Source organism: Sipha flava, unplaced genomic scaffold (genome assembly GCF_003268045.1).
Source record: "Sipha flava isolate LNK unplaced genomic scaffold, YSA_version1 199_pilon_pilon, whole genome shotgun sequence".
NCBI lineage: Eukaryota > Metazoa > Arthropoda > Insecta > Hemiptera > Aphididae > Sipha > Sipha flava.
This window is the reverse complement of record NW_020272782.1, coordinates 98,134-123,195: the sequence shown is the minus strand read 5'-3', so window position 1 is coordinate 123,195 and position 25,062 is coordinate 98,134. Positions and strand designations below refer to the sequence as shown.

Genomic DNA, 25,062 nt, shown 5'->3' with positions numbered 1-25,062 from the left:
AAAAAAAAAAAAAAAAAAAAAAAACAATAAGTAAAGTGACTAAAATTAAATACACGTGTGTGTGTGTGTGTGTCCAACAATAATAATAATAAAAAAAATTCCGCGTTATACTAGCGCGAACGTGGCATTTTTCAAACGATTTATTTGCGTACGATTATTGCAATACATTTCGCGGTTTCCACTGATGGTAAAACCGTATGCAATAGTGGCAACGATTTCGCCGATCCGGCTCGTCTAAGTTCGCGGTTGCAAAAAAATCCGTTATTCTTTCACGAATTGCGCCCGTCGTACGTGCACGTCTGATCGCTCCTGGGCACGGGAAAAGTCGATGCGATTCGCTCAACCCGTGAAATCGAAATATTTATCGGGACGACACGGCTCTGGTACCTGTGCGTACCACGGTAAACGGTCGGTATGAACCGCACCGTCCGTACGCGGTCTCCTTACCGTAATCTCGTCTTCTTCGAAAGGCCGCCCGCGCTCGTCTCTCGTTTTTCGTTTCGTTTTCGCGTATCGGCAACGAACAATAATAACAATTAAAATTATGCGCGTCGTGCGCAGCGCAACAACAATAGATTTCACACAGACGCACGCGGTCCTTATCGTGTCCGTGCGACGACGACGACGTCGACGGCCATTTGTCATCTCTAGTCGCATTTCTAGTACCGGTCGCGCACGTCCATCGTACATCATCGCGGCCCGTTTCGATCCGTTCCGTTCGCATAACAAGTCTCTCGCGTGTTCCCACGGCCTTCGACCGACAACCGGAGCGACGGAAGACGCGACGAAATCGCACGAAAACACCGCGAGCTCACGACCAAGGTAACGTATGCAAGCGAACGTTTTCTCGTAAATAAACGTGCGCGGGGATGGATGGGGGGTGAACAACGTTTCGAGAACAAAGCGCTCCGGCTGACGTCTCCGAACATCTGTGCGAGGGTGCGAGCGCGACTTTACCGCGCGCGCTCGACACCTGTCCCGGATCGTGCCCTCGGGCACCGTCGATATCTCTCTCGCGTTCGATTGCACTTTTTGTCTTTATATTTTTATTTCACGCTTTGTATAGCTGGTTCGCGTGCACATTCGCGCGGTATCATCGATGTTACGCCGTTTTCGCTCGGACCTGAGGATAACTGAAAATGAAAAAACGAAAACGGCTACGACCGGTTATAATTCATGTTGCACCGGACGGGCAAACCGTCAAGACAACGCGGAACGAAAATTCGCATCTGTCAACCGCCTCGTACACGCGGGTGCACAATCCGATCGTGCGCGTTCGTGTTTACGCGATCGCATCGTTTTGGTCGCCTAAACCTTACGTGTCGCTTAAGAGGACGTCGCACCCGCATGTTCTGTCTCCGTCTTATACACGTACGACACCGCGGTGAAATGTTCGTTATGAGCATTTTCAAATATTAATATTTTTTTTACTCATAACGCATTTGAAAATTAAAACATCGTATAAAACACGGATAACGTTCTTACCTATAAGTTTGATAATAGGTCAATTCACACTCTGATATTAAAACTAAAAGCACTCCATTGGAACGGATGAACGAAAGTTTACCAAGTCGCACGTGCACGTGTCACGTATACAACACATGCGGACATTCCTCTTACGGACCGTAATGATAAACACCGGATGATGGGCCTCAGCGTATGCGCGTATTGTTCGTCCCCGTACGTCTTTTATTTGCGATCGCCGTCGCACCGTGTGCAGGCAACGAGAATAATCGCAGAAGTGATCATGTATACCATAAAAATTAATTTCCGCTAATCGAGTTACGTCTAAATCGTTTACGCGTTTACGACTGGTGGGCAAAATATTAGAAACTGTTCAGTCGAGACGTTTGCAAGGCCGTCGTTCGACCACGGTCCCCCGCGACAATGACCCTGTACAGACGCGGTTACGAACACGAAATTAATAACATCGCTTAACATTTTTGCGCGATCCCGTCCGCGGTACAGGACGAGCAGAAGATGCGATTTATAAACTATACGTTTGATGGAAATGTGCGAGTTTTAATGTTTCGCGTACCGAATTTACGACCGCGTTTAAACCGCAATAGAATAGTTTTTCGAATACAGATTATTTTTTTTTTTAAGTTTATTAGCCGCAGTCGTGGTGCTAACTCTTGTATGATGCGCATTGTATTATAGCTATACATAATTACAGATTTATGGACGAAATCGTATTTGGATAATAATCCTGTTATATACGTTTGGATGAAATGTATTTTCTATCGGGCGTTCGGTAGCATTAAAAAGGTCTGAAAAGTTTAACCGTGAGCCGAATTACGTTAATTAAATTTGACAGTTATGGAAACCTCACGAGGGCTTTTCGAGCGCTCACGTTTAAGCTCTGCTATACACGCCCAATCAGGTAGGAGGTTCGAAAGAATAATCCAAAGGTCTTCTATATTGGCTGGACGAAGCCAAATAACGCACAAAGTTCGGTGCCGGGTTAAAGAAACTATTCATCGTTTCGGCTTAACCGTAGTATACATAATTAATGCACTAATCACATTTGACGCGATGTATTCCATACCTGTACTATACGTATGTATGTGTGCCATTTGATTTGTTTTTGTCACGTGAAAAAAAAAAGAATGAAATCTTAGAAACCGTAAGCGGAAGCTGATTACTATTTGTGATGCTCTGATCACCACTATTTATGTTCGTAATGAAATGCATAAATATTTTTAAAATTTGAATGTAATGAAAAAATTTTACTTTTGAAAACTATTACGAACAGAACATGAAGGTCCGCCACAGTGCAGGGAAAAATGTTCCCGTGTTATTCGTTTGCCCGTTTCCTCTTTTGAAACAAATTTTTTTCATTTCGAATAAATAATTTCTAAATTCGATATCGATCACAATTAATTTTTATGTTTGCAGTCAATGCGAAATCATCTCACGGAACTCAGAAATTTATAGACCGGTGTTCCGAAGACAAAGGGAGTACATAATAATAGTACGTATAATAGTTTATATAATTTTTTAGTACAAATAAAACACTTATGGTCCGATTAATGAACAGTGAAATATTTCAGAGCATTCTCTATCGATTATATTATTTACGTAACATGAATTAAGAATTATTTAGAGGAAAGGGATTCGAATTTAAACTTTGTCTTCGTATTGTTATCGTTCAGAACACGGATGACGGAAATCGAAACGTTCACAGCCACGCACATACAATACGAGTATTAATGCACGTTTACATTACAGTGAATGTCTTCCGACGTGTGCGCACTTAACAGCCATAATAACGACGATGAGTTTTGATTCGAAAATCAAAGGTCGTTCCAAACAGATCTAGTGCCGGTCGGAAACCGTATTCGATTTTATGTCGTACGGCGGATATCTAATGTGGCCGAACCGGAACTCGGTACACAACGCGTGTTATAGTCGTACGTCGCGCGATGTGACTTAGTATCGCACCGCAACTTCGTCGTCCGGAAGTCGTTAAGGACTAGTGGTCTAAACGACAACGCACGTCTTCGGCGTGAATTCGGAAATCGTTAGAAAGCAAAAGAAAAAAAAGAGATGAAATAAAATAAATAAAAAAAACGCTACTTGTATTAATATATATATTCGACGTGAAAGACGGAAAAGGAAAAGTTTTTACCCCGTAATGGGACGAAAAACTCAATGGCGGGAAAGAGCATGTATATACAATACGCATTCGTGTTTTCGTTCCTGCGGAACCGTCGTCCGATTTTTCGAATATAATTGATAGCTTTTTCCGGACTTTTCTTGTTGTACGTCGCGCCCGTGTGCGTGTTATACGCGTATCGTACGGACGCCTCGCGGAGAAACGGAGGAGAAAAGTTAAAATTTCACTGTCGAACAATGACGGGTTTCTGATTTGAGAAAAATCGAACACAAACGATAATAATAATAAACAACAAAGCTATTGCACGCCCTTATACTTACAACGAGTCGACTGCGTAACTTGACTGTTTATGACGAGTAATGGTGATAATATTTTTGTAATCGATTTACCGACGACGAGTTTAACTTAACTTAATGATACGCTAACATTTACGCTGACGAATAAACCTCACGATATTATAAACTTAATTTGATCCACGTGTACTCCGTTATAGTTTTCGTAGTAAAAATAGCGATCACATGTAAGACGTTTTAACAATCACGTTTTCCTCTTCGACAGTAAAATGTTATTTGAAGGCAACGAAAGTGATCGGCCAGAAGTTTTTTTTTTTGCAAATATTACATTCGATTATCATTTGGAAACACAATACTCGTTTATGACAGTTTATTTTGTTATAGGTAACACCTATAAATGAATGGTTTTTTTTTTTTTTTTTAAACATAATGCATCATGCACCTATTTGAAAATCGCAGTGCAGTCGCACGTTCAATGCGACATTCAATAGACTTCGACCGCAAAACGACATGAAAGTCACGAGTAATTGCGGGTCGACGGTATGGTCACCGTTATTAATAATCGGTTAAATTATTAGTCAGCGTGATACGATTTTGTTGTTGACAACGGTGACTCCATCAAGTGGTGATCGTGGCATAATATAATTGCGGGTACGGCGAACGGGTTTTTGAATCGCAGCTGTAAAATAATGAGCACACGTGACTTTTTCGTATTACAGTCTCGAATACATATTATAATTTTCCGCTACAAACATGATATCGCATTTAGCGGAACATTCTCTCGAAGGGCACACAATGTATTTCGTTGTTTATCATTTCGTCGTTTCATTAACGTGGCGATAATCACAGATAAAATGCACTTGGCTGATGATATTTTCAGTGACGGTGTTAGAATATTTTATTCGGCACAGCCTATGGAACTTTAAAAAAATTATATTGTTGGGCCTTAAAAAAATAAGATTAAATGCATTATTACTATAAATACAAATAGTATAATATAAAATACGACTTTAGATTGTTGGGGTAGTGATGTCGAGTAATGTAATAGTACCTACTATTTATATAGTTCTTAATTATGTATTTTTGTGTTTCTACAGTGAATAATTACAATTTTTTTCCTCTGTTTGATTAAAAATCACTGTATTATTCTATTTTATGTTAGACCAATTCCTATTCGTTGGGCTGGTGGTAGGTTATTTTCAAGTAGGGCCATCGCCGGACATTATAAAACAATAATAATTAAAAATAACTGAATTATTGTGAACATATCAAATATTAATAAATAAGTTTATTATATATAATTATAATATCACCAATTATCACAATACCGATTCTACTATCCAGATGTTTGAGTAAATAAAAATTATTTGCAAATTATTATTTGGTTTGTTGGAAGATAACCTTTGTATTTTATTCAATAATAATTAATGTGTGCATGACAATATTAAAAATCGATATGCAATTTATCAACGTAGTTATTCATCACTGAATCACGTTTATACAATTTCCTTAACTACAATCTTCTACACTTATATTGAATTTTATCAAACTCATCATTACTCTTTCGTCATTTAATCGTTACTCTTTAAAGTGTATGTTCGTAAATAGACAGATAATAAATATTTAGTAAATTGTACTCAAATTAATTTTTCGAATAGTTGTTAAAATCAAATCGAAACGAACAGAGTTAGATGCCCTTAAATGTACAGAACACGAGTGCTTTTAAACTGCATCATTGGCCCTAGCTGAACAGAGAATAAATATTAATTAGTTCATTATAGTTGGTCAATATCGAAAATTGAAAATCAATTAAATATTAAGTGTCTGTAAAACGTTTGCTCACTGATTTATTTATATTCGTACTACTGACTAGTTACTCGCAACTCCAACAAAAAACTTTTATAAATAAACCGAATAATTAAAGATGTTATATTGGTTTTGAAATTATTTGTACACTTACACAATTCAAAACAAAAATATCAAAATAACATTATAAGTAATTCAGTCGTAATTATTAATAAATTAAAGAATGTTAAAAGTTTTTGAATGTATCTTAAGTTGTATAGTTTTATAGTGACTACTGTCTATTCGTATTTAAGTATTTATATTCATGGAACATTTATATAATTTACTATCTGGACTAGAAATATTAAAATACATTAACCTTCGGCCATCCGCGTCTTTTTCCAGACACCGGCATCCACGGATGGTGATCCGTACCGACACCGTGGAATTTAATCTAAATAATTTTGTAAATAATTCGCTAACTAATGAAAAATAAAAATAAAAATACCTAGTGAATACCTATAAAAATTTTTTTTTTGGAATGTTGAATATTATATTTTTATTATTTCAAATAAGCACTGTGAAAACTCTCAAAATAAATACGTAATGCAAATAATTGATATTCTATGAGTAATACCTGCTTTCAACATCTCATATCCAAGTTAAAATAACTTAAAGATAATTTTATATATACAAAATATGTAGTTTTTTAATTTTTTTTTTAATATATAGAGTTCGGCAAAAAAACTTCTCGTATTTTTAAACGTTTATATTTAAAGCTATTTATAGATAAAATGGTATTCCTGGTATAGAAAGATAGAAGTCTACGTGCCATTTTCAGTAATCATAATGGCGTGGCACAGTGAGCACTACGTGTTTGTCGTAGAGGAATAGGAATAGGATAAGGAATTTTTTCGAAGAAAATGGGCAAAAAGTTACAGTTAATGTGGATCGCTACTATCACATGATTGAGACCTTCTTCCGGCCAAACTTAAATCAGTTAACTAGGAACCACAAAGAAGTCTGGTTCTAACAAGATGGAGCCATAGCACATACTTCATGGCGATCACTAACCATTTTGAGAGAGATGCTTCCAAGAAATCTTCTCTCTTTACGAGGAGACATCACCAAGCCTTCAAGGTTCCCAATTTATCACCTTGTGATTTTTTTCTTTGGGAATATTTAAAGGCCCAAGTCTACATTATCGCCCATCATCTTTGAAGGCACTTAAGGAGGCAATCACTCAGGAAGTGCAGCTATTACACCAAAAATAACTCGACGAGCAATGGAAAACTTCCGAAAAAGGCTTCGTAAATGTGATAATAATAGAGGACAATATTTAAGGGATATAATATTTAAAACTAAGTAATTATTTTAGTTAGTGTAAAATGGCATAGTATTTAATTTAAAAAATTTAATAAAATTGTTCTGTTAAATTATTTATTTATAATTGCCTTTTAAATTATGAGAGGTCTTTTTGCCGGACCATGTATTACCATCATAATTTTGGTAAATGTGAGTATAAAACATGAATATTTATAGATAAACGTATTTATTGGTAAAACTAAAATATTATAATTATAGATATATTAACTTTATAAACTTACTGTAAATAAACTTTTATAACAAAGTGTTTAACAAACTACAATCAAACTTTTTCTTGGATTTTAATCTTCCATACTTGTGTCTGAACTTTCAAAAAATTTAAATGAAAAGCACCTCATCATGTAAGTGCAATGTTTCTTACAAACAAAACGAGTATAGAGGGAACTTTTAACCTTAGTTTTTTTGTTTTTATTTGTTCCACATGCATGCCTGAATAACAAAGGAAATATCTTAATTTTTGTGTTTTACTGTATATTCTTAGGAAGACCCTTTACTTTAACTCTCTCTTTCAAATGTTCTGAAAGGTTCATGGCGAGCCTTTAAAGAAAGAGCAACCTAATCATATGTTGATAATTTTACTTTGACATATTATTGGTGACATATATAATTTGATAATATATCAGCTATATCAACTCAGCTATATCAAAAAAAAAAAACAAGGCAAACGAACCATCTTGTAGTATTCCGAGCTGTTGAAGCTATCGAGCACTTTTAGTCAATCGTATCTACTCCACTTTTATTGTATACATGGATGATCTCAGAGTTTCCGATTTCTTCGTTTATGTCACCATGACCATCATGCATTGTAGATAGTAGAATGACAGCTTTGTTCTTCTTAGGAACGTAGGACACTAAAGTATACTCATCCAAATATCTTACTAATTATATCACTTATCCAAATAGAGATGATTTGACTATACGCTTTGGATTCGGAAGAAATCCGGTGAAATATTGGTTTTATTTATTTTTTCAGAGTGGTGAGGAAGGTTATATCCTTTTCGAGTAACTTTTGCTCAGAAGGATAAGAGTAATTGTCAATCGCCAAATTTTGTTTTGAGTTCTTCAGAGGTTTAGTAAGTCACATAATAATGTCGTGTGGTATATTGGATACAAGAAACTGTCCGGATTTTTGTTTTCTACAATTTATATCTCAAAATAATTAACGTAAAATGTTTTCGCATCGCACAATGCATACAATTTAAGTCCTTAAGTCCATATTTTGCAGGCTTGGTCGGTATATATTATATAAATCCATACCTCTCTCTAAAAGCGTACAAAATGTCATCTACGAGTATAGTAAGGAATTCTGATAGGGGATGATTTTTCAATCAATTATCATTGAAAGTGGTGAACATTTTTTCTTGCTCTGCAAGTTTATGAGATTGTTATCCTAAATATTTTACTTATACTCAGTATACAGTTTATTATTGATAGCATTACGTCTAGAATTATTTATAAATTACAGTCATAAATATGGCAACAGATCCAATTACAAATTTTGGTTTCTAAAGAATTTGAAACGAATATAAAGTCACGCATATTGCGATCAATATTTAATAAATATTGACTTATTAATTGGTTTAAGTTTAAATCAGTTAATGATTAATAATTGTCAAAAGTGATAAGTGTGTGTATGTGTACGAAAACTATGTGATCAAAAAAACCATGGACTCAAGAAAATTATCATTATAAAATAAATCGATATTGTAGATTTCGTATAAGATAAATAATAGATAACGATTAATATTAAGTTGGGCCGATTGTAAAAATTATCACGATATTGATTTAGTGTCTATCATGAGTGTGGTTCTTACTTGAAAATTGAAAATAACATTTTTCACAGGTTTTTATCTGTAGTCAATAAAAAAAAGTTTAACGGAAAGTCGCATCAAATATATTAAGCGTGAGCTTAATACTACTGGCTATATTGTTCATCTTCTAAGAACGGCTACAAAATGATTTACTATACAAACAAATACTTAAAATGTAAAACGCTTCTCTCGTGCATCACCGAGACGTAACATTTTTGCTGCGACGTAATTGGGTTTGCACTATATTTGTCAAATCGTTTGTAATAAAAAATAATAATGCATTATTTCAACGTATAATGTACTCGTATGTTCTACACGAGGGTGACGTGTGTCGGTATATCCAAGTCTGAAGTAAGGTATTCAGAAGCCTATGCACCAATAGATGTTCTTTTAAACCCGACCAATGAAAACAATTATTTGAAATTATAAGAATATATAATAAAAAACGAATTTAAACAAATTACACAAATTGATCATGTACCTCATACTTACCAGGCCCCCAGTGGTAAACACGGTAGATGGGTGACGGGTCCCAAAAATAATCTTGTAGATACTACAAAAATTACAAATTATTACTGAATGGAATTTTAAGCCGAGAAGACTATGGATCCTTTACGAAGCCCCGAGGAAATTCTCCCCTACCCTCCTTAATCTGGGATTACTTGTAACGTATATTTTGAGGAGAATAAATGCATAAAAGTGTCGTCAATGAATCCGTTTACGTGAATCTGCCACTTCCTGCCCCAGAAACATGTGACTATTACTTCATGACATAACTGCCCATGTTGATGATCCTCGGTACGGTCTCGTTTAATATCGGCACGTGTTTTGAATTGTGTGCAGAAAAGCATCTACGGAAAGAGTAGTCAACCCTCCCTCGATAACTTTATGAAATTAAAACGTATAGTTCGGCTGAAATAGAAAATTATTTCTATCATTATTATCGTACTAACTGTTGTTATTTTATTTGTCGTTCATGGTTAGCGGACTATACGAATAAACATTGACACTGCTCGTAACCTATATACGATACATAATACGTTTGAACAAATTATGTGCTGGACGAGGTTTTTGATTTCAGCAATCAGTTTATCGGTATTTTTACGGTGAAAAATCGACTTACCTCCTCTCCACGCCCACCACCCCTCCCCCAAACTCCTTCACCGACTTAAACGCAATGTTTTCTGACTTCACCACTGGCTGCCACGTGCACGTGGCTGGTTCGCGAGCTGCGCCTGGGGGTACTAAGGAGACGACTTGTAGCCGAACCGTAATCCGTATGTATAATAATATAGGTCGAACGCGCGCGCCCCCGTACGGTTCGGTCCCGGGAAAACAATTTATTTCGAAAGACGTTTCAGAAAACATATTACACTACAACGTCGTCGCCGCTCCTTTATACCTCGAACAGGCCTCGGGACCGTATATTTCGCCGACAACCGATTGGATAGCACACGTTTTTCTATTTATTCACACACATACACACACACACACACACACACATATATATATACGTATGATGTACTCGCTGAAAGTCTGCAATCGCAAGTGTGCGTATATATATACACACACATACACACACTTGCGACGGGTTATTATTTCTTTTTATTCGCTTTTTTGCTTCCGTTCTTTCGTTCCTTCTTTCTTTCTTTCGTCCCATTATTATTATCATATCGGGATTTTTTATTTTATTTTTTTATATATATTTTATTATTTTCTCCTCTATTCCATTTATATCATATCGGTTACTGCTGCGATGCATACACATAGACGCGTGAGTGTATATGAGATCCGCCACGGCCACGACGATATATTTACACCAGCTTTTCACGACCAGGCTTTTTTCTCTCCATACATTTTTTTTTTCTACGTTTTCTCTGCTGTGTGCGTACATGTGCGTGTGCATGTGTGTGTGTGATTTTTTTTTTTTAGTTTTTACTATATTATTATTATTATTATTATATATAATGTACACCGATGACGACGACTCCTGCCCCCGGCGATTGCGGTAACCAGAGCGCGGGGTAGAAGCTTTCGGATTATTAAAAACCGGCGACGGGGGACGCACGGGTGCCGTGGTAACCGTTTTCGCGTTATTATATCCGTTCGGCGGTATACGAGATTTTTCTCGAAATCCGGCCGCCCGATTCTAATTTTTCCCCCACGACATAATATCATAATGTTATTGTGATCTTCTTGCATATCGAGAAACCCAAACCGTATCGGAATATCGTTGTACTGTGCGATATGTTATCGTCCGAATAATCAATCAAAAATATTAAATGCTAATTAAAATTCATATTTTGAATGACTTTTTTTTTTCCTATGCTTTGGCCCGCTGAATTTTAATTTTCAAAAAATTGGCTCTCTAATAACTATGAGTAACCCATCCCTGGTATACGGTATTTCTGTTATTTTTGCGCAAATTTGGCGGTCACTTCTTTAGAGTTGCGTAAAATTAATAATTATGAATACAATAATTAATTCAATATTTCGTCAGACATTGTTTTCGTCTGTCTTCATATAACATGCAATAATAATTGCAAGGCTGGGCCAGTTAATGATATTTTTTAACTCAATTAAGTTAATTTAATTGAGTTCATGTTCTATTAACTTAACAATTCATTTAATGCATATGAAAATTACATTAATTAAGTTAAAAAATATTGTTAACATAATTTAACTACAATTAATAAGTTAATTACAAAAAAAAATTAAAATTAAATTAAGTGCTGATATAAGTGATATATATATATATATTAATAATTTATAACAGATCTTATTTAACATTAACGATAATGAAAATGCAGAAAAATCTTATTAGACTCTAATTAGTGTAGAAAAATATATATTTCTTTATTGGGATTGTTTTTTAGCACTTAAAGGTCAAATTTATGGTAATTTATGTATCGTTTTATTATTATTATTCATTTTTCATACAAATTACATATAATAAATATAATTTAAAAAAATTATTTTTTTTTAATGTTCATTAATAGTATGAAAATCAAAAATAGTTACTGCAGCCGAAAATGTAACTATAAAATTATACAGGCAATAAATGTATACAGTAAATACAGAACATTAAATTAAATATATAATATTATTTAACTTTATTAAAATCTAAACAAATAAAACAATATAATGGACAAAATATTTATTGAATCTCAAAATGTTGATCAGCTATTAAATTTCTTCTTTTATTCAATAGTATTTAATAATATTAATCTTATTTAATAATACCATAGATTGTGGAATAATTTTAATAATAATTGCATTCTATAATCAATGATAATATGTACCTATTTTTGTAATATAAATTTACGACTACTTTTTATGATAATGGTAATTTATGGGTGGCATGACTATTTTTACTCAATAGCCTGAAGACGGTGAATCACTTTTCCCGAGACCGGTGGGATCCTTATTATTAGTTATTTGATTAAATTATTTTTATTTTTATACATAGACCCTTATTAATTGTTAATACCGTGATAAAAATTATGGTCTTATCTAAAAATTCTTCGAAATTGTTATTTTTATATTTTTCTAAATTCCATGAACTTGTTATTGAATGCGGCATTTTACAAAAATATTTTTCTAGTGTTGAAAATCATAATTAACTTAATTGTAATAAATGAAAAAATAATACGTTAATTTCAAATTAATTTGTAAGGAAACGAGTTAAGTTAATTTTTCAGCAATGAAATAAGTGAAGTTCATAAATTTAACTAATTTAACTTTTAACTTATTAACTCGTAAATGCCCAGGCTTGAATAATTGTACTCCCAAAAGGATATCCTGGCTTGTAAAAGTTGATCTATTAGTCTACAACAAAATAGTAAATAAGCAATTCTACATTGGCATGATCGACTGCAGAATACATCAATACGATCCAGTCTCAGGATGTTACATTTGTTAAAGGTATGGACACATTGCCGAATATTGTGCAGCCAATGCGCAAAGCTATAGAAATACAGACTATGGGCCTGGAACGATATGAAGAAGTTAAAAACAATCCAGATAAATTCAGCAAGAAATCAGACGGTTAATGATGAATTATTACATTATAATAAAATTAATAATATAGATATTGCATTTGATACAAAAACTACTGTTGGTTGAGTCTAGGAAATACCTAAATTATCTTCTGTTTATCGTTAAAGGCGATTAAGAGGTAGTAGCGGAGGGAAGCAGCAACCTACTACTGCAGCCGAACACTGACGATTTCTGCAGCAGAACGGCACATGAACGGCAGTTTGAAGTTATGTTAAGTACTGGTTCATCAACTGCGATGTGGAATTAGAAGTAGTCCACCACCATACAATTCCAAGTAAATCAGTATGGATCAAGTAGAATCCATCTGCAAAATCAACTATGAGGCTAAATACGATAAGAGAGAGACAATACTAATAATAATAATAATAGTAAAAGTAATAGTATAATGTTTCGCGTTTCCGTTGAACATGGGTGTCATGGCGACGTGTATAATACATTTGTCGCATAATATTCTAATCTCGTTCGTACCGTTCGTTGATGCCTATATTATAATATTCAATGACGTTGATTTGAATTATTACTCCGTTTTAAAGTAGGCACCTATATTGTACATCGTAGAAGCGTGCCAGCAACGTTACGCTAATCTACACGCCTAAATCTGCCTACAAAATGTAATATATTATCATACACTATTGTACGTTTATTATTTATCTACGCAGTATTATCATTATCATAATCGTCGTCGGCTGTGCGTATATATTAATGTTATGTTTACAGATAGAGATAATGAAAACGAAATACGTAATAAAATCGTTTCGAAAATATAGGCTTTAAAAAATATCATATTGATCCGAGTTTCGTTTCACACATAAACGTGTAGTCTGGAGCCATGGATTCAGGTCCATTAATTGATATCACGGAAGAGCTCATTTTATTTTTAATTAAATGAATCAAATCGTTATATTTTACATTACTATATTGCTTGTCTCTTGATGAATAAACATGTCCGTGATGCATATATATATATATATATATATATATATGTGTGAATAAATAACAGTTTTCAGTAATATCGTTATTTTTAAATTTGAATATTCGCTATAAGCAACATTTAATGAACGCATTCAATACTGAAGAAATGTTAAAACAAAAAAACTTTCGTTATTCCAGCTGCACTTGACAAACGACTACATGTTATTATTAAATTTGTATTTAACTAAGAATCAAATAACAAAAACTACCTCCTTTTAAATATTTTTGTTGAAGTTCTACATATTGCTAAATAAAAATTTAGTAGTTGTAAATATTTTTAATGAAAAAATAAAATAAACAATTTATCAAATGTATTTACTAACATTTTTTTAATTTTTAATCGTTATAGATAAAAATAATTATTTTAATATTTGTGCAAAATTATTCATGAAATATTTCAACGCTTAACAGAAAAAAGAAATGTTTTGAAAACTGATAACAATGAGTATCGTTTTTAAAACTAAAGAGATGCTTAACTCAACTGATTTCGTTAAAAAAAAAAATCATAAATTTTTCTTATAATCTATTTATTTGTATAATTCGTATAATAATAATTTAATCTATATATAAATAAAATTTATATTTACATTTTAAATAAATGCATCAATAGAATTTTTGTCATGAGTAATACATATTTTTTATTATTAATTAGTTTTTACTGCGATAGCAATTTTCTTCGCTGTATGTTTATTTTCACAAGTAATAAATGTTTGGATATTTGGATCCTGCAGCTAGATTATATACGGGTAATTGTTTTAAATATCGGAGAAACTTTAATCCGCAAATAAGTTAATCAAATTTAAGGTTGTTTTATGACCTGTTTCGTTTACATAAATTAATTTTCACCAAGTCATTTTCTTCCAACAAACGATCAAAGTTGCTAGTTTTTATGTTGATTAATAAAATCCAACTAAATGTATAACAAAGTTTTTAAAAGAAATTATCTCAAATACATTTTATTATTATTTTATATGTTACAGGAGTAGCGACGACCCAAACTAAAATATATTATCTAAAAATGTATTCGATTTAAATACGTTAAATATAAATATGTAATAACAAAGTATTTATTGATACTTTATACAAAAATCTATAATATATTCTGTTAGAAAATACAACAAATTTAACATTAATCCATTTCACTAGAAGCTGACTCTTTGCAGTGATTAGTATAGTATATTACATTAAACTTAATTTGACTATCACAACTTGTATAACTTCTAAGATTTGTTTAAATAATTGAGAAATTTACCACTAAAAGACATATTATGTTTTACATATGTACACATACCAGATGTTCGATAACAATAAAAATGCATATTCAATACAACAAATTCAAAAAAAAAAATTTGATTTATTTAAAATCATAACATTTTATATTATATAGTTTTACACGGTCAATTTCAACTTTTTTAATCTTAATATATTTAATCAACTAATATATAACTTTGAATTAACTTTTACATATTTATTAACAACTTTTCTTTATTGAAAAAAATTATTATATCAAAAAAACGTTTAGGCCACTTGAAAATAATATTTCTCCACTTACAAATTACTTCTTTAAAAATAAGTAAATGTTGATATCTTAGTATGCCTATTGCTTTGAACAATTGCTCATAATCTACCAAAAAAAAAAAAAAATCAAAAATACCGTCATTATAAAATAGGTTTATCTGATCTTCATACATTTATGGTTCTATAACCGAATTAGTGATCATCAATATCTATAAAATTACATAATTTTTATAGTAAATTATCCCTTTGAAGAGGAAAGACGTCATTCGACGTTTCTCCTTAGTATGTCCTGTAGAGTAAGCACGTCAATTGATGTATTTCTGTTGTTTCTGTCTTTAACGAATATTTGAGAAATGCATGTTGATATTAGCAATATGTATGTTATAATGAAATAGATACTATTATCTCTTAACTATCTACAGAAAAAAAATATTTTATTTACAGTGCTCACTTTATAATAAAATAAAAATTAATTTATGGTGTTCATTATGCGTATTTTTGTTGCCTATACTGCATGTGACATATAATCACGTGTTTTCTTATCACATCGGAGTCATTGGATTTTGACTAAAGCTGTGTTAAACGCCAAAATACTTAATTATGATTTATCATAATATAACAATAATAATTATTATTTATTTTATTACAATATTATGATCAATTCGACTTTCGACTGTGTTCCGTAATATTATAATTTTCAATGTATTTATATTCGAATTTATAATAAATAGTTATTAGTCATATTGTAATCGTTAGATTTAAAATATGTCTACAAATCTTTCTCGAGAGCAAATATCTGAGTTAATTACAAATGTTGAATCGGCCGACGAAGAAAGTGATTGGTTTTCGGATGGTGATACATCGGATTCTGAATTGGAGAGTGATAGTTTTATGAAAATAATCAGAAAAAAATTAGCCTCTAAATTATGCAGTACTTCAGTAAATATTATTGATTCAAACACTCTTTCTAGTCAGGTTAGCATCTCTTAAATATCATCAGAACCAATTTCAAGTATTCAAAATAATACTTCTAATGATAACCTCATATTATTTTACTACTCCTCGTGAAATTTCAATTAGTTCTGATTTAGGTCTTATAGAATCTATAAGATAGATAATATAGATATTGATAATTTGCCTATATTTTTAATGAAAATGGTGATATTCAACCACTGTTGTCAACTGAAAGGAATGATGTTAACAATCATCAAAATATTTCAAATATTTCTAATGATCCTATGGATGTTGATGAAAGTTTAAAAATTATAAGTAGCAATAATAGTAACAATACATAGAATAATAATAAGAAATAGAAATAACGTCACTAAAAAAAATATAAATAAAAACACACCAAAACAAGTTTTTTCTGGTCAGTGGAACTTTGATGAAAATGTATGTTCTGAATATACTCCAAAACAAATTAAATTCAAAGATTCCTCTGGTGTAAATTCAGATGTTCTTGATGATTTATCACCTGATTTTTGTGATATGGGTATTTTTAAAATCATTTTTGATGAACACTTAGTCCAGCATATTATTGATGAAACAAACAAATTTTTTCATTATGTAATGGAAAATTTAGTTACAAAACAACACTTCAAATTAAACAAATGACAGGAAACCAATGTAAATGAAATGTATACTTTTTTGCATTAAACTTTTTGATGACACACAAAAAAAAAAAAAAAAATAACATGAAGGATTATTGGTCTACATCACCACTGCTATATATTTGGTAAAATAATGACCCAAGATAGGTATCTTATACTACTTAGGTTGTTACATTTTTGTGATAAACAAAATCAAATACCAGGTAATAGACTTTTTAAAATTGAAATAATTGTCGAATCTCTTCGAATGAAATTTCGTTCAGTTTTACGACCATACCAGAAAATATGTGTTAATGAGAGTATAGTTGAGTGGAAAGGGAGGCTTAAGTTCAAACAATATATTCCTTCTAAGAGGAATCATTTTGGAATCAAATTATTTATCCTTTTTGATTGCAAAATAGAATTTGTTTTAGATTTTTTAGTTTATACAGTTAATGATCAACATATAAATTTTAATGAATCTTTGCAACAGTCAGGTTCAGTTATATCAACTTCAATGGAACCATATTTAAATAAAGATCACATAATTTATATGGACAATTTGTATTCTTCTCCATTATTGTACCAATATTTGTTAGAAAATAATACTGGTTCCTGTGATACAGTTAGGAATAAAAGAAAAGGTATGCCCACTTTCCCAACAAAGTTAGCTCCTGGTCAATGTGTATCAGCTATAACAAAAAACATGATGACTTCTAAATGGAAGGATAAAAGAAATGTCCATATGTCAACTGTATACAAACCAAAAATTACTGTAACAAATAAAATTGACAGGTTAGGAAATAATATTAAAGAACCACAATGTATATTAGATTACAATGCAAACATGGGCCTAATTGATAAATCTGATATGCAGATGTCATTTAACAATACGTGCAGAAAGTCTATGAAATGGTATAAAAAGTTTTTTTTCCATTTACCTGATCTATCTGTCATCAATTCTGATATTCTGTATAATTCTTTGAAGGAAACTAAATTAAAACTACCCGAATATCGATTACAATTAATTCAACAGTTACTTCAGACACATAGTTTTTCTGATATAAATACAAGTCCTAGTCGTCTAAAAAGAAAAATTAAAGGAGATTTTCCAACTCGTCTCACAGATTGTCATTTCCTATCATACATAAAACCACTTGAAGGCAAAAGTAGGATTCAAAAATAAGTGACATGTTCATTCTCAAACAAAGTTAGGTGTCCAGTGTAGAAAAGACACAGCATTTGTATGCAAAGAATTTGGAAAATCACTATATTTAGAATAATGTTTTAAAGATTACCATACAAAGCTTAAGTATTAACTTAATTAGATTTTTCTATATTGATAATTAAAACATTTAAACTAGGTTAATTTTATTTTAATTTTGAAAAGTTATATGGTATTATGTTTTTATAAAAAGAGACATTTGTAAATTGTTAATGTTTTATTTTACAAAAGGTAATTTTTAATTTTAATTTATTTACTGTTTTTATTTAAACAGTAGTTTTGTTATATTTTGTTTTTAAAAAAGGTGATTTTTACTAAGTTTCTTTACTGTTTTTATTCAAACAATAATTTTGTTATATTTTTTTTTTAAAAAGGTGATTTTTTATTTAAGTTTATTAACTGTTTTTATTCAAACAATAATTTTGTTACATTTTGTTTTTGAAAAAGGTCATTTTTTTATTTAAGTTTATTATAACTAATTTAATTCGATTAGTTCTGTTATAATATTATGCAATACAAATGGATTAGTGTATTGTTTTACAAAAAGTGATTCTTTATTTAAGTTAATTAAATTTTGTTTTTCAAAAAGGCGTGATTATTTTTTATTAAATCAAATGAGTTTAATTCTAAAATAAAATTCAAAATAATATAATATTAATTTATAAAAAAAAAATGTCATTAACGTCAATAGACGTCCATACTACTTTATTACAAAAAAACAGGGATTTAAATTGACGTCTTTACTTTAGCAAATTTTCAATATTTGTTTAAAAACAAATCACTCTCTGAGTTATCCACGCAATATTTAATAATGTATTAGACATTAGTGATTATACAAAATGTACGTTAACATCTTAACCATATACTGATTCGTTTGAAAAGCTATAACTTTAATCAATGGCCATAGTGTTATATTATAAAATGGAATGTATTTCATTCAATACTTCACACACGCACACACTATAACTCAAATCTGATTATTTTTATGAATTATTACTACCAAAATTAAACTATAATGTAATTACAATACATGCACATTGAATCAAAACAATGGTTTTACCGGGATTAATATAATTAATAATACTTCATTTTCTACATTAATAAGATTATTATGTTATTAAATGATGGAAGTGTGCTGTTAAATAATATATTAATCTATGGTTGTAATTTGCAAAGCTATCGGTAATTTGAATGGATTGTAATGGTAATATGAAATTTGTTGTGATGAGTTTTTGCCGGTGTATACTAGTTGCGGTCAAAATCAAAAAATTACGTACTAGTTGCGGTCACCCAAAAAAAAGGTTACATACTAGTTTCGGTCACTCAACATATATATATATCCAATATATATGGTATATACCATGCTATTTCATTTACAAAAAAGTTTCAACATTTTCCTATCCATTTTATAAACAGACTTAGGACTGTCTACATTATTTTTATTGTGTAGATTCGAAATCACTGAAGACTCTATTTGGGATATAATCGAACAAACAACCTTTGAGGTAGTCTATACAGTCTTGTAGGCATTTCAAGGCAATTTACTAGGCAATAACGAAATAAACAAAAGTACGTATGAGCTGTTTTTGTTTTTATATCCATGTATCACAAAAAATTGTTTAAAGGAAAATGGCAACTTGAAAAAGTACCGTCCATAAAAATTGAATCACATTGTTTAAAAAAATAAAAATAGTGTTTTTAATGTAAGGATATAATAAGGAAACAAAAAAGTATTGCAAGAATTTGTTGTAAATTATTATTTTGACACATTCAATATATATATATATTATTTTTATTATGTATTATTTAAATGTGGAAGTACTTAGGTTTAGGAATTTTCCTTCCATAATAATTTGTTTGCAGCTGATCTTCCCTCCCCCATACAAAATGTATATGTACGACACTGTATTATTGGATTATACAATTTTATTTATTTTATATATAAACTTTACAGATAAGTAATAGGTATAATACCGCAACTAGGATATTACTTACAATTCGCGTGACCGCAACTGTTATATCCTTATCTCAAAAATCATCTCTGACCGCAACTTGGATGTAGCCGTTTTCGCGTAGGCAATTTCGATGTCAATTCAAGAAAATTGAAAACTATCAAAAAAATTATATTTAATAGTCAAGGTATAAAATCGATGCAAGTCTCGATCTTAACATACTTTTGTATTTTATCACCAAAAATATTTTAAATTGGTAAGAATACATAGTTAAACGAAAATTATCTTTCATATCGACACCACCGTTGGACTTAGTTTATAATATATAACGGATTATTTAGCCTGTGTTGCGTTCTTTACAAATTGTTCAATATAGTTTTATATTGATATTAAATTACGATAAAAATACGTCTTGTTTCCATTTTATAATAAAATTATTAGTAACCATTTATTTATCAATATTAAATTATATACGTAAAAATTGTCGTAGGGAACAAATAGTAAACACTACAAATACAAATAGAACACTTTTAACATTTATTCACGTAGTCGTGACCTATTTTTGGGTAAACCGTCAACAACTTTTACACTAGTACCCTAGTAAAGTATATTTTAAATATGAAGTAACTAATATTGATCTAAATTAAAAAATACATTATACTCTATGAACATATAAGAGTACATCGTATTGGAGTTTGATTTAGTTAATTTTGACAATTTTAATTTATAAAACAAAAAAAAATTGTTACTAAAAAGTTAATCCACCAATAAGTTTTATTATAGAAAAAATAGCACGTAACTTATTTATAATACAATTGTATTTTATACCAGCGAAAAATATGTGCATAACTTCTTTAATGAAGTAGTAATTCTATAGATAATTTTCACGCATACCTTACATCAGTGGTGACCAAACTGCCGCCCACCATCATTTAATATCTGACCCGCGAAATTATTCTATATTACAACATTTATTTGCGTAACTATAATATTTTACATTTACGTAAAAAAAAAAATTTAATAATTTAAAAATACATTTTTTTATGGCCCGCGATAAAAAAAATGTTGTTTTTTATGGCCCGAGATAAAAAAAGTTTGGCCACCACTGCCTTACACGATTTAATTCTATTCGTAAACATTTTAACACAACTATTGATTAAGTAATTATACATTATATTTAATTATAACTACACTAAAACAATTTGGTAATTTAAATTTTATCAATATACCTAACCAGCGTTATTTTGATTAAAATATAAATGTACTTTTTCGTTACAATAATATTTGATGATATTATAATCACTTTTTAGAAACCGAGCCATATTTTACTTTTAAATTATAAAACTATGAGAAATAAAATATTTCTTATAATAAATATTTATTAAACATATAATATAAAAATAATAATACCAACCAATATCCACACAGATTTTTTAATTATATTTTCAAAATTTTTAATAATTTATTTTAATAGTATATATTATTGATGAGATTCATATGTACACTTAGGTACTAAAAAATTGTCATGGCTTTATTTCTATTTTTTTTATTGTGTATAATTGTACAATATTTATGAAAATGTTATCATTAAAATCGTAAGTAGTACACTACAAACTAAATGATTAAAAACAATTTAAGTATATTGGTTTCAAAATAAAATTTGTTTTTTGGTTTGTATGTATCTCTTAAAAAATAAAATAAAATAAGAATCTATAAAAATTTCGTATTATAACCACAATGTAGATCAAATAATGAAGAACTGAATTTTAAAAGAATCAATATTTTGGAATTTTCTCATATTTTCTCATGAAACTGCAAGAAAATTAAAATTTTTATCGACGTACCCGGACTATATATAACAATTGTTAACTTTCGCATTACTTAAAACTTTTTTTTTAAAAACCTTCAACATAGAAATTGTAAAGTTGTCAGTCTATTCTTTTTAAGTATATACATGTATTATATTCGAAAAATATTCTATTCTCTTTTATCAAAGAATAATGTTTTTTCTTGAATATATTTCTACTTAATTTTATAGATCAAGATAGTTTACATATTTTAACGAAATTGTTTACGAAACATTTTCTGTTATGTTAATTCAACATAATTGATAGTTTTCATATTACGCTTTTTCATATTTTAGCATTTAATCAGAAATGCATAATAATATATAAATTTATATATAATAATATATATAACGTTTTTTAAAAGCGTCAGCAATTTAAAACAATCAATGTTATTAATATTTTATGGCTGCCTAGTTCTAAAATGTATATTTTTACTATATTTGTTACTTGTAAATACTCGTACTACAAAATAATTTTTATCTGTTGTTCTTATTCTTTGTTACGTGATTTTGATTAATCCAAAAATATCTATTTAGGTTTACATTCGATAAATCACTGTTTAAATTGGCACCTGAAACTCGTTTGGTTTATTTTGAAATTTAGAATGGAAGTCTACCAGCCTACATCCGGATCAAAACTGTTTTGACATACTTGTCACACAGTGTAAACACTTGACGATTTCAATCAAGAAGGTAAAATAATATATTAGAATAATATTATGTGTTCAAAAATATAAGAATGTAAAATAAGTTGTATATAAAGCCTCGATTGAGATTGGATTGATTCCCAATGCCTCAGCGAGCGTAAAATTCGTCATAAATACACGCATAATGTGTAGACGAAAACAATATACATTTATAAACACAGGCAGTTAATACACCTAAAATTAATCATAAGTTCTGCCAAATTTAAAACTTTAATTGAATCTATTTAGTTTAGAGCCTATATACAATCCCGAGAAATTCCTAAAACATTTTGTGTTGAAACTTCAATTCGTTAAATATTTCAATCGATTATCCACAACATGATACTGAAACTAAAGTTGCTTTGGTAAAATATTATTTGAATGGTTCCGCTGAATAAAGGCCTATATCTGATTTTGTCAAAAAAAAATTTTTTTTGGAATAATGTCCTATGTCATATGTAGAATGCGTTTCTATGGTTTTTAGTACTAAAAGAAGCCACTAAAAGCCACGAGAATCGCCTATATATATAGAAATGACAAAATTTTCAGTAGTAAAAGGGCCTATGTCATATAAACGTAGCGTCATTATTTTTGTTATCATTCGTACCTAATCATTTAATTATATTATAACCAAAATATGTTATATCACATAATATCTGCAATTATTTCTTTTCTTATTCAATAAACAAACATGATACACCTACATGTGCAACAGGTTTTTATTTTCAAATTTTACAGTGGAAGAAGGGCTTATGTCACTCCAAAAGACATTGCAATTAATAATATTAAGTTAAACATTGTTTTTCGGCACTCCTGAAAAGTTGAGAAATCAGATATAGGGCCTTATTCGACGGAAACATTCATTTGGGTTCATTAAAAAAAAAAAAATTCCAATGATTTCAATTATTTACGATAAGCACTAACTTGTATCGGTATAATATAATATGACTGAAATGCAGTACCTAGTGCAATATAATGACAAAAAAAAAAAATTAATTGTATATTATAATAATTTGTTTACTACATTCATAATGCGACACAATTAAAATTATAAATAATTTAATTAACTTAGAGATAATTATCGTAAAACGTATTATCACGTTTCTTGCTGAAAAATAAGTACAATAGATTGTAGTTTATATATAATAGACACTCACGTATAATTTGAAAAAATATTATTAGATTCGCAATGAAATTGAAATCAGTAACTATTTTTTAAATTAGTTGTACAGCATGTTGTACTATATTTTTCTTTTCTTAATCAAAAGCGAATTTGAAATGAATATTAAAATAGGAGAACGACAAATAAACAAAAAAAAAATTGATTGAATTTTCATAATTTGACACGGAACATACATATGTATATAGAAAAATTGAGATCTATTATGGTATATTATTATTCCTTGTATCGTTTCCAATGAAGAAAACTAATTATTTCGTTCGAATACGAATAGAATATTTTATATTTCTCGCTAAAATTATTATAATGCATGTTCTGAATAAAACGTTAGTAATTTCACAATGCGAAAGTGTTATCTGACTCAACAGGCTATAATATTTACAAACTTAGAAATCTAAATAAGAGAAGCCAAGAAATTAAATTTCGCCTCTCTTCATTGGCTGTATTTTTGTTGATTAATTTTAATTTTTTATTAAGCAAATAAATTATATTTAAGTAAGAAATTTTTTTCGAAAACTCTTGGTAAAAACAGTAATTTATTAAATATTCAATTGAACATCAAAAATACGACTTCTTTTAATAAAAAAAATATTTCGTTGTATTTTAAAATTAAGACAGTACTATAACTGTACGGTTATCCATCCCGTCTTTATAATTTATTGAACATTTTCAAACGACAATGTTTTCATAAACTATTCGTGATTAATGTTAACAGGATAAATATTTGTATTTATCTTTTAACAATTGCTGTAGATATAAATTCAAAAAGCTTAAGAACCAAAACTCAATCGTTAAGTTATTGGACTCCAAAGTGAAAAATCTCGATTTATGTCAGTGATCTGAATCATGTTGATTGGATAAATAACCCGACTCGCGTGTCCGTACGTCGGAATGGAAATAGTGCTTGAAAACGGTAAACGAGGAAAGAACTGCAGAACGATTTCAAGTTGGCCGTCTTCGATGGTGTGTGTGTGTGTGTGTGTGTTGACACACCGTCGTCAAACACTCGTTCGCGTACTCGACCATTAACCGCGTGGAACACGTTTGCACGTGATTTGTTCGATATAAACATTATAAATAGTCATCGTCCGGCGAAAAATCTCATCTCCATCCGTGAGAAACGACAAAAGTGTGCGGAAGC

The 25,062-nt window shown here is 30.3% G+C and overlaps 1 protein-coding gene across 6 annotated transcripts in view; it reads left to right on the top strand.

Annotated features, from left to right (window-relative positions):
* Positions 1-25,062, top strand: part of LOC112681915 (prestin-like) — a 92,483-nt gene that overhangs the window by 12,718 nt on the left and 54,703 nt on the right. The window contains exons 1-2 of one of the 6 annotated variants that reach the window (XM_025552278.1): positions 734-822; positions 2,899-2,974. The exons of 3 other annotated variants lie outside the window; for them this stretch is intronic. The gene's annotated coding sequence lies outside the window, so the exon portion shown is untranslated. Of the gene's footprint in view, positions 1-733; positions 823-2,898; positions 2,975-22,651; positions 22,749-25,062 lie in introns of those variants that run through there. 2 more of the 6 variants (XM_025552281.1, XM_025552279.1) reach the window with 2 other exon arrangements.